Source organism: Aythya ferina (assembly GCF_964211825.1).
Source record: "Aythya ferina genome assembly, chromosome: 6".
Lineage (NCBI taxonomy): Eukaryota > Metazoa > Chordata > Aves > Anseriformes > Anatidae > Aythya > Aythya ferina.
In genome coordinates, this window is record NC_140303.1 from 28,945,786 (window position 1) to 28,956,490 (window position 10,705).

Sequence of the window (10,705 nt, forward strand, 5' to 3'; positions counted from 1 at the left end):
ATTAACATTTAATTCCAAATTCAGAACTGCTTGTCTCACATAGGCCCTCTCTCCACTGCTCCTTACTCCCTTCCTTTTTGTAAACCAAGATCTAAATCCTTACCCTGAAATCTGGCACAGGTTTAAAGTTGAAAGGGCCCTCACAAGTTTCCCCATCTGCTTCTACTCCTGCCCACCCTTCTTCCCACCTGTCATACACTCCCCACAGCTGCCCATTCCCTACGCCTAACACCCCTCTCATTGCTTCTGCTGCAGCCTTTAATGGCAGTGGCTTTGTGCCAGCAGCTGGCTTCACACCTGGGGGCAGTAATGAACTGTTTCTGGCTACAGGTGGGCTGATACAATCCCGCATTGCTCTGCTGAAGTGGGAAGATATTATCTCATTTTATAGGTGAAGAATAGCTTCAGGGGTTTAAACCCAGGTGCACCAAAGTACACAGGCATTCTGTAAGTAGCACTGGGAGGCAGCTTGCACTTTTAAGGATCTGAGCTAAGTAGTTTATGAAAAATCACAATCTGTTAAGTAACAAAAGCAAAGATGCGTCTCTTCTCCCTGCCCAGGAGGCTTCGTTAAATAACTTCAATCCTTCATTCCAGTCTTGTGCTCTCCTGTTGACTATAAGATGAGGAATGCAGAAAAGGTGCACACATTCATTGTATTTACAAGAATAACATTTCCTAATATAAATGAAAAGAGATTGGTTTTAAATGAGAGTAGCCTTGCAAGTTATGAGTAGCCTTAGAGATTCAGCTGTTTCTGGAGGAACCAAGGTTATGTAAGGTCAGAACAAATATGAGAATCCCAATCCTGAATGTTTTTTCTAACTATAACTTCTTAAACACTGTTGCAAGAGAAATTCCTCACGAAGAGTTGAGGGAGGCAGAGAACTATGTGCTTCATCCATAGAGAGAAACTAAGCAACCATTTGATGGTCACTGCTTTTTAGACTAACTAACTGAATCAGCACTCTTCATATCCAGGGATTTTGGCTGCAGTCCTATGAAGTCCTTATGCCAATTTCAGGTAGGTTTTCTGTGCTTGAATCTTGCTGCTTCTTCGTCCCTGCTATTTATTTGGAAAAGAGCTTAAAGTGTGGAGGACTTCTCTGAGAAGTATGATTTCTATGACTTCTGTGAGAGTATGATTTCTTTCTGGAATATCATTTTTATGGAAGTTTATATTGAAGACACTTTCTAGGGTGCTTTCTTCAAAACGGTCATCAGCTCCTTCATAGATGATACTTAATCCCATCTTGAAGTTCAGCTCTATGAAAAGGCTATCAAACATAATGTCTTCAGTCTGAGGTCAATTCTCTACAGATTTTTCTCCTCAATAAAACAAAACAAAACAAAGAAACACTGTGATATCAGCTGGAAGCAATACATACCACCTGATTTAAGGGCTGGCTCTTCCTATATGTGGGAGAAAAAAAAGGTGCATCCTTTGCTTTTGTGTGCTGTTCACCAGGCAGGGTTTTTTTTGGGTGGGGTGGGGAAGACTTCAGCCATTCAGCCCCTGATGCTTAATGCTCTGTGTCCAACAAGCTGAGACTCAGTGAAATGGCAAGGCTTGTGGAAGGTGACATGTGAGAGAAGCAAGAGCAGACCTCAGACACTTGGCTGTTGATCTGATGTGTCTGGAAACACTTGTTGCATGTCCCGATTCAGTTTGTCAGCAACCTGCACATGTGGCCAGGCACAATACAACTGTTTATCGGGTAAGCATTTCCACTACAAAAGCTAACTGGTCTAGCTTCTCCTAACAGCTTCACCAACAAGGAGCTTTCCAGTTCCAAGAGAATCGCTCTTAGAAGAAGGCTGGCCTTCACCTCATCCACCTTGGCTCTCAAAAAGGTGCTGTCAGAAACTGTAGCTGTAATCATGGCTTTGTTACCATTACTACTTCCCTTGTGGGAGAAGCTTCAAGCTTCAAGCTCCCACCATTCCCTCACACGTCTTCTGCCTTAGACTCAGAGAACTTGTGTTCTACATGTAGATGAGACAGGCTAGGGGTAGAAAATGCACTTTAATTAGGCAGAAGACTCTTGCAATAAAGTCAGCATTTAAAGGAGTTCGGTGCTTTAGCAAATCATCCAAAGAATTTAGATTCTAGGAAACAAAACTGAGCAGGATTCTTCAAAGGCTCCTCTTGAGCTCATGAAATCACAGCCATCTCTTAAGTTTAAACAAAATTTTGTAAGAACTGGACAAAGAGCTATCAACAGAAATTAGTTATGTTTCCTAAATCTTGGCCTCCTTTGCTTCCTTTGTTTTGATGGTAAATAGTAACAGCAACAACAAATTTACTCAATAAAAAGAAAATATTTCCAGTTCATCTCTGATGGTTTTCATTCACAATATTTTTAGAAAAAAAAAGAAAAAAAGACAGTGGCAAGATGATCTCATGAAGGGTACAGTATTTGCCATGAGAAATTTTGTAAACTTTCTCCCATGTCATCCCAGTATTTAATTAAACTTTGGCACTCAGGCTTTCACTTTGGCTCAGCTTCAGACTTGAATTGTAGTTCAGGCATAGTATAGTTTCCAGGAGTTCCAGATTATTGGAACTCCAGTAAAGAAAAAAAAAAGATTTTTAAGGGTTATTTTTAGGCATCTGCTTGCCTCTAAAATTGCTATTGGTGACAACTATTCAAGGACATGGCTGGCCAGGTGTATGCAACCATTTTACTGACTGTCAGGTTAACTTGGCTTTACCATCTCAGGAGAACTGCTTGAATCCTAATGAAGAATAATAGGGACACAGTGAAAATGCTTGTAGAACAGAGGATAAAGTTTCTACAGGTAAACAAGTTAGCTTTTATCTTTGGTAGACATAATTAACTAGATTAAAACAAAAGCTAGTAGCATATTGCTACATTAACATGAATATTCAATGTCTGAGCTGAAGATGCCCACACAGTTTTATTTTGTTCTGGGGTTTGCTGCTTCTCTTAAGTAGAAAGATAAAACAGAGAAATTCTGCAGTGTCTTGGCTACATGTCTCTGCTCTTCATGCAGTGATTGGTACCTCTTGCACATTTAGACCAGCTGTGTGCAATGTAGAGTGGAAAAAACAACTGGAGAGAAAAAATTCCATTTCCATTTGGACAGAAAGGCTAAAAAAGATCAAGCAAAGCTCAGCCCTGTCAAGCGTTATCAATAAAAAGAGGACCTGACAGCATTTGGCTTAAACTTGTCCATTTTGGGCAATGATAGTTTGTTGTTTCAACAGTTCTGAAAGGGAGAAAATGGCATGCACAATCCTCAAAGGGCTGCACCACAACTCTTGTGCCCATCATATGTCAACATACATTAGGTTTCCTTTTCTGCTGGGAAACTGCTGTCAGTCTGATCGCTCAGCGTACTAGTATTTATAATGTTAATAGTATTTCCAGAGGGGCTAGGAGGCTGAAGTTCTTTGTTGCTGGAGATGATTTGGGGGACAGAGAGGAGGTACTGATCAGAGGGATTTGGATTGGGTGATTTGGTGGTGGCACCTTGGATCTCAGGCTCCTTTCACCCTGCCGGCCCTTGCTGCTCAGCTAGAGCCAAGTAAAGTTCATTCACCTTCAGCTGTGCTGTTGTTACTGGACCATTGTATCATGCAAAAGTGACAGCAGCAGGGAAATTAAAGCAGGTGAAAGGCTGTGATCATCATGACTGTGGCATTTGATTTCCATCTGCCTCTTTGGTTGAATGGCAGCCTCAATAGCCTTGTACTGAGCACACATTATCTGTGTGAAGCCACAGGCATCTCAGCCAGGAAATCAGTCCTGCCCTTTAACAAGCATATTTGCCAGTTGGAACAGGAATAGTAATAGATACTTTGAGAAGACTTGCCTCCTTCAGAGTGTGTATGTATGTGTTTTAATCTAAATTCCTCTTTTTCACACAGCCTCCACAAGCACATTTTACTTTCATCCACCCACTGACTACTATGAGGCTGGATCTTCTACAGCAATGCTGTTATTAAATAACAGGGTTGAATAGGGTTGCAGAAGTCCTTTGAGGCTTGGGTGTTGATGAAGCTTTAGTGTTTTGTTAGGTTTACTACAAATATGTGAAGGTCATATTTTTCAAGTGGAGCTTAGATGCTCAATACAAACCACATGCAGGTCAGAGAGAATTTGGTCATCACTTTCTCATCATCAAGATAGTTTCAAATAAAAAAGAATGACTGAGAAAATGTCACACATTTTTACATTAATAAATGACATAGCCAACACTTATAAAGAAGAAAAAATTATATCCTTTGTATTTTGGAAGAAGAAAGCCTGCCTATTTTAGCTGCAGAATTGTAATGTATGCTTAGGATGCAAAAAATAAAACGATGAACTTCAATTACACAGGTCCTGCATTCAGCACACTCTAAAAGTGCAATCAGACTAGACCTTTCAATGCTTCGAGGCCTTGGAGGGCTGAGGAAGCATATCAAGAAACATGAGTAAGTGGCAGGTACTGAGCTTCCCCTAGTTTTCAGTGCTACTTTGGCACTTAGCTCTGCTTTCTGACTTGGGAGATGCCCTATCAAGAGACTTAATGGTGGAAGGAGAATCTTTGGAGTGCAAGATCTGTTATTAACTTGATCACAGCTTCTTGCAAACAACTAGCATATAGTAAAACAAAGAAAAAAAAGATTTAGAGAAGAAGTAAAGAACAAAATGAGCATAAATAAATCAGTAGGCATTCTTTATGGTGAATAAGAGAACACACAGAGAGGTTCTTTGACAAAATATTCCCCCTCCTCCTCAAAAAAGATATAAAATTGTAATAAATTACAGTAGCAAAAAGATATACCAGGAGAGGAAAGGCTCAACAAATCTGATGACTGCTCTGAAGAATAAAGGAGACAAATCTCATTACAGATTTCCTGTGATGTTATCTACTATATCACAGATAGTGGGAGCAGGAACACAGAATAACTTTCACCAACTCTATTTGTATATTATTATATTTGACAAAGTACAGTATTAGGCAGCTACAGCCTGAACTGGTGAAATAATATGAGACTTTGTTCACCTATTCAGGCTGTATTAATTTTAAAAAGTTAATAGCAAAGTTATAAATCAAAAAAATGCAGAATAATTTAGCTTGGAAAGGACCTCCTGTAGGTCAGCTAGTTCCACTCCCCCACTTTCACAATGCAAAGCAGAAATAACTTCAAATGAAAGGATGAAAAGAAGAAGATAATTCTGCATTATTCTAGAGAATGCCTAGACATATTTTTCTTGTGAATGTTTCAATGACCTCTATTTGTAACTCCTTTTCTAAGGTCTCCTTGCTTGCACACCCTTGCACTTCAGATGCAAATCAGGTGGTGTAGAAGACTGTAGTTGAATGTTAAATATTTAACATAGACTTATGGGAAAGGCAGTGACTAAAATTGACATCAACATTTTACCATATGTGAAGATTGTTAAACGGCACTAAGAACTGTTTTTCCTTCTCTTGGTCTTAACTAGCAATTTGCTAAGCAGGTTTTTAATGTCTATAAAGTTATGATATCTCTAGAATAGAAGGATAGACCTTGAAGCAAGAAGCAGACCAGACTGATTCCTGGATCTCTTCATTTGGCTGTTGCGAGGGCAGAGGTAGGCAGTTGAGTCAGGAAACATTTACATTGCAGGTATGTGTAGGTCAAGCAGTGCTTAAGTTTACCCCATTTCTTTCTTAGTGTGAGTTATCTGTCTGACTGTAAATTTCACCTGTTTGTCCAGAGCGTTCTTGCAAACCAGTCTGGATAGCAAGTGACGTAGACATTGAGCAGATGCAGAACCAGTATCCAGCTGACTCTGTCACTAATTCATTTTGTCCTCATGTGATGCCTTTATGCTTAAAGTATATTTTCCAGACAGAGTTTTCCATGCAGAGAAATGAGGCAAAGCATAGGTTAAGTGACTGAAAGTCACAGAGAGAAAATGTAACCGAGCAAAGTATTGAATTTTCATCTGCAGATTTCTATTTCAGTACTTTACAATTAGATCATCTTTTAAATTCAGTTTCAAATTGGAAAAGAAAAGAGCTGAGGAGTTTCAAATGTTTTCTTATTATCAATCATTCACGTATTTCTAACCTGAGTAAATAACATGTGGAAGACAATTCAGATTGGCAGGTATATTTTCAGAAACGGATACATGATGTCTAAACTCTGACTAGAATGATAAATACATCCTTGCTACAAAAATCCAATATAGACTTTTACTTTTCAGAGTCAGGTTTTGATTTCAGGCCATTCTGAAGGAGGGGTGACATGATCTGTCTGTCAGCTTCAAGGTTGCTGAACATCTACAGTTTTCTAGGCCTGGAAAACCAAATCATTGGTCTATGGGTAAGTCCAAAGATTAACAGACAGAAATATAGTACAGCATATAGTAAATGATGTTGACAATTAATTCTGAGATATGCTTGATTTACTGCAAAGATGATGAGTTCATTCTTATGAGTGATTTTGAGGATGGATTTGAATAATAGATTTTTACTGTAGAGGATAATAAATGGGAACAAAGAGTAGATGATAATAACTAGAGCAAAAAAGTTCAGAAGGATTTGGATAATTCATTAGGCTAGGCCTGAGAACAACAAATGTGTTTCATTGAAGACAATTATAACAGAATCCATAAACTTCAGGGATGACCCAAGAGATACCTTACCAGTGAAGAAAAAATTCTCTATTCAAACCTCACTGCAAATTATCCCTGCATTTGTTATTTCATCCATGAACCAAATGGATAATGTGACATCTGCTGAGCTCTGTGAAGCCTCCACATGATGATCAGGCTTTTCAGAAGTATACAACACCACCAGCAATGATGTATTTTGAAAGACAGTTTGTTCTCTTTTCACTTTGTGAAAAACAAACATTGGGCTACACACAACATCAGGTTGGAGAAGTCACTGAGTTTCTTTGCATGTTTAACCTGCTTTGGTCCTTGCCTGAGCCAGTGCCAAACATATTAAATGTCTTGCCTAGGAGTACAGTGGCAGAAAACAGAATTGAGGAAGCTTGTTAAGAGTTCCAGGGCATTTTTAGCTATAAGGAAGGGAAGTGAAGAAGAAACTGTTTTTTAAGAAAGTGGTTTCTTAAAAACTGGTCACCTCTTTTCAGGCCACGGGAATGTTCTCACTGGAGTCTTATCCTGGGAGAAAAGTCTTACTATACTCTAGGAAAATATCTTGCATCCAGTGAGAATTGTCCATGTAATTTCAATAAGTTGACAAAATTAAATTTGGGCCACCAGTTCCAGCAAACATCTGTGCTAAAGTCAGTGTTCATACAGTAAGGCAAACACCCACTGACTACAGCAAGGCTGAATTTCATGAGGATAAGACCAGTAGCAAATTATAGCCTTCTGTGAAAAAAAAGAGACAAACTGAAGAACCAGTATAGAAAATAACAAAGAACTGTGCTGTCTTGTAATAAAAATATTTGTCTTTATAGTGCGTAATTTTGACTTGGAATCCAAACACTGCTCTTTTAAATCAGCATAAATCAAACACATTGTATGTGCAATTGGCTGCCATGGTTCCATCCTCCTTTCTTATTTACAGATTTCCCTTGAACAGGGAGCTGCTTTTGACAGGCTGTAAAGGACAGACTGCTCCTTGGGTCACCCCTGTTGACATACAGCCCTTCAGAAATAGCTGACACATGCCACAGTATAATAACCAAAGCTGTATTTTCTAGACAGAAGCTGCATTGTAAAGCCAGCTGGAATTTTACAATCTACTTCTGGACAGAGAACCAGGTTTTGACTGGACTTCCTCCTGACTTAGGCACTTTTAACCATTTCCTTTTCAAAATTCCTTGATAGTGAATTTTTCTCCTCAAATTATGGCTGGTAAATCCATTGGTAACTGGTAAATCCATTGGTTTCATCAAAACCTCACATTACAAAATAATCCAAGCCTGGCCTCTAGATAGATTTGGATATGGCAGAACCACAGGGCATCACATCTACAACTAGAAGGAACAGTATGTTTGTGGGAAGTGCCCAGATGCAAAGGCTATGTGCTGCTGCTCTCCTGACACCTTTACTTCCCACAGTGAAACTTACTGTACACACTTCTTCCTCAAGATCTCTCTCATTTTCCATTTACAACTTGATATATCTCTTTGCAAGTGAACTTTAATTACCCACTTAGCATTTTCTGCTTTTTTTTTTTTTTTTTTTTTTTTCCCCCCCGAATGTACTCACAAACCAGTTACAAGAAGCGAAATAAATAATCACCCTCCATTCACTTATCCTTTAGAAACAACGAACATTTTTAGCTGGATTTTTTCACTCTGTCGGCAAGTCTGGTGTGCTCCAGCTGCAGCTGTGTTCCAGGAGCGAAAGAGCAGATATTTTGTTATCTTCTTCCAGGGTGATTCATGAGAAAGGGCTGCTGTGAGACTGTTACAATCAGGTGGGGGCAGCGTAGACTTAGCACTGGAAAGAAAATCATTCTTTATCTTTGACATGATAAATAAATAAAAACTGACTCTTCCTTTAAAAGGAATTTAAATATAAAACACCTTCCCTTCATTCTTTTATAGAATAAAATTTGTGGGTACCCTGCCAATGTGAGTTAGAAAAAAACATCTGACTTGGGAGATCAGTTTGCCCTTTGAATTTAAGATGCTTTTTTTTTTTTTTTTTTTCCTTTCCTTTCTTTCTTTTAAACAAGACCTGGCCACATGTGATAAGGCAACATCAAATGCTGAAGCAAACCTCTGACCTCTACTATGGTATTTACTCACAAACAATTCACGGTCACTTGATCAAAGTAATCTTTTTCTGTATATATCTCAGCAAGTTATATGACAGACAGGTCATCATAAAGAAAAAAAGAAAAAGAGTATTATGGGATTGTGTACTTAATGAAAAGGAATGCACGTGCACAAATAGGGAAATGTACCTAATGGGTACCTACAGCACTGCAATGGCTGAGTGGTGTTATATGCTATTATTGTGAACTTCTGGTATGAAAATTGTTGGTGGAGGTCAGAACTTTACAAATGTGGGATGGAAGCACAGAGTTAAATGAAGAGAAGTGTAGAAACAGGTGTCTAATTTCATTTTAGGCACTCTAAGTTATTCTTACCTGGCCTCCAGCTGCCACACAGGAACATGGGTACCTTTTAAGTCCCGCGTCATTTCTGACAGCTCTCTGTAGATGTGCCACATCCACTAAGTCATCTTAAATGGCACTAAATACCTCTTTTAGGCACCTAAATTCTTTCTTCAGTTTTTTACCCAAGGGACATGGAAAAACAGAGAGATCTGAAACTGTGTCTTTCAAATCTGTGTGAATAACTAGTGAATAATAATCCTGAACAGGCAAATTTAGTACTGAAATGTGCTATTTATGAGTACCTGATTTGTCAGCTGTTAATGTTCTTTAACCGGATTTTGTTACTCATCGTATATATCTAAGTATATATATATAAACACATATAAGTATGTATATATATATGCACACATATTTTTAAAGCAAGCTGAATAAAGACAGCAAGCTGTCTTCAGTCAGTCAAGACACTTCCCATCCACCACACAGATCTCTGCTGTCATTTAAACAAATTGAGTGACTGATAACAGAAGAAGGTTGTTAGCATCTCACATCAGCCTGCACTGCAGAGGGAAGGGACCCTTTGTTTTGGTGCCTTGCAGATAAATTATCGATAGCTTTTGGCAGCTGAGATGGTGTTGAAGGTTTCCTTTGAAACATGCTTTATGATTTATTTTTTTTTTCGCTGCTTTGATTAGGAAGTGGCTTTTTTCAAAGGAAACTTGTGCATGTGGTTGTCTATTCTTTCCCTATTTCTGCTGCCAGAAAGTCTTTCTTCTTTCATGTGGTCTTTTTCTTTTCTATCTGTGCTCAGACACTTTTGATCCTTTCTCTGTAGGGATATCTAGTTGATGCCCCTCTGGCTGCCAACTTTCCAAGCCTGATTCCCAGAACTTTACTTCCCTCCTTTATTCTCGCTGAACCTGAATGCCAAATAGTTACATGCTTCCCACAAAGGGAATGAGGAAAGCGAGACCTCCCGAAAACCATGACTTGAGCAGTGTCTGACTCCAGCCCCATTCATATCTAATGGTGAAACAATCTCTATTCTAAGCTTAATTGTAATTGTTTTTGTGAGTGTCTGACTGAGAGTCAAATGCACATCATTATATCAGCAAAATATGAAAGCAATTGTTGCTAGTGTAATCAACAGTTCAGACAGTGGTTGTCCTACTCCCTCCTTCTGCCATGTTCCTGATTATTCTGCAAAGATCTCAGAGAGACCCAAGCTCTGTTTCAGCCTGCCCAGCAAAAGGGCTTGCAAACCCTTTTTATTCCCATCATTGCACCTCCTTTTTTTTTTTTTTTTTTTTACAAACAAACATGTTTACAAGACAGAGAAAACATCACAGAAAAATGGTCCAACAGAGAAGGAGGAAACTGCGACTCTAACACCAAGTGCTCTTCCATATAGCATCCATCAGATCCTGCAGTCTTTTGCTGCAAGAAAAAATTAATAACAAGCACTGTTATTAATCCTGAGATCTCATCAGTGCTAGTTAAAACTTGCCCTGTCTGTGCTTCTGGAGGATGGTCTTTCAGCTTAACTTGTTCCATTGGTCTGAATTTACTAATGTCAGACTGTTTCTAAGCTTGTTCCAGGTTTAGTTACCTGAATACATTTACAATCCTTTTGCATAGCCTGAATTCCCTAAAA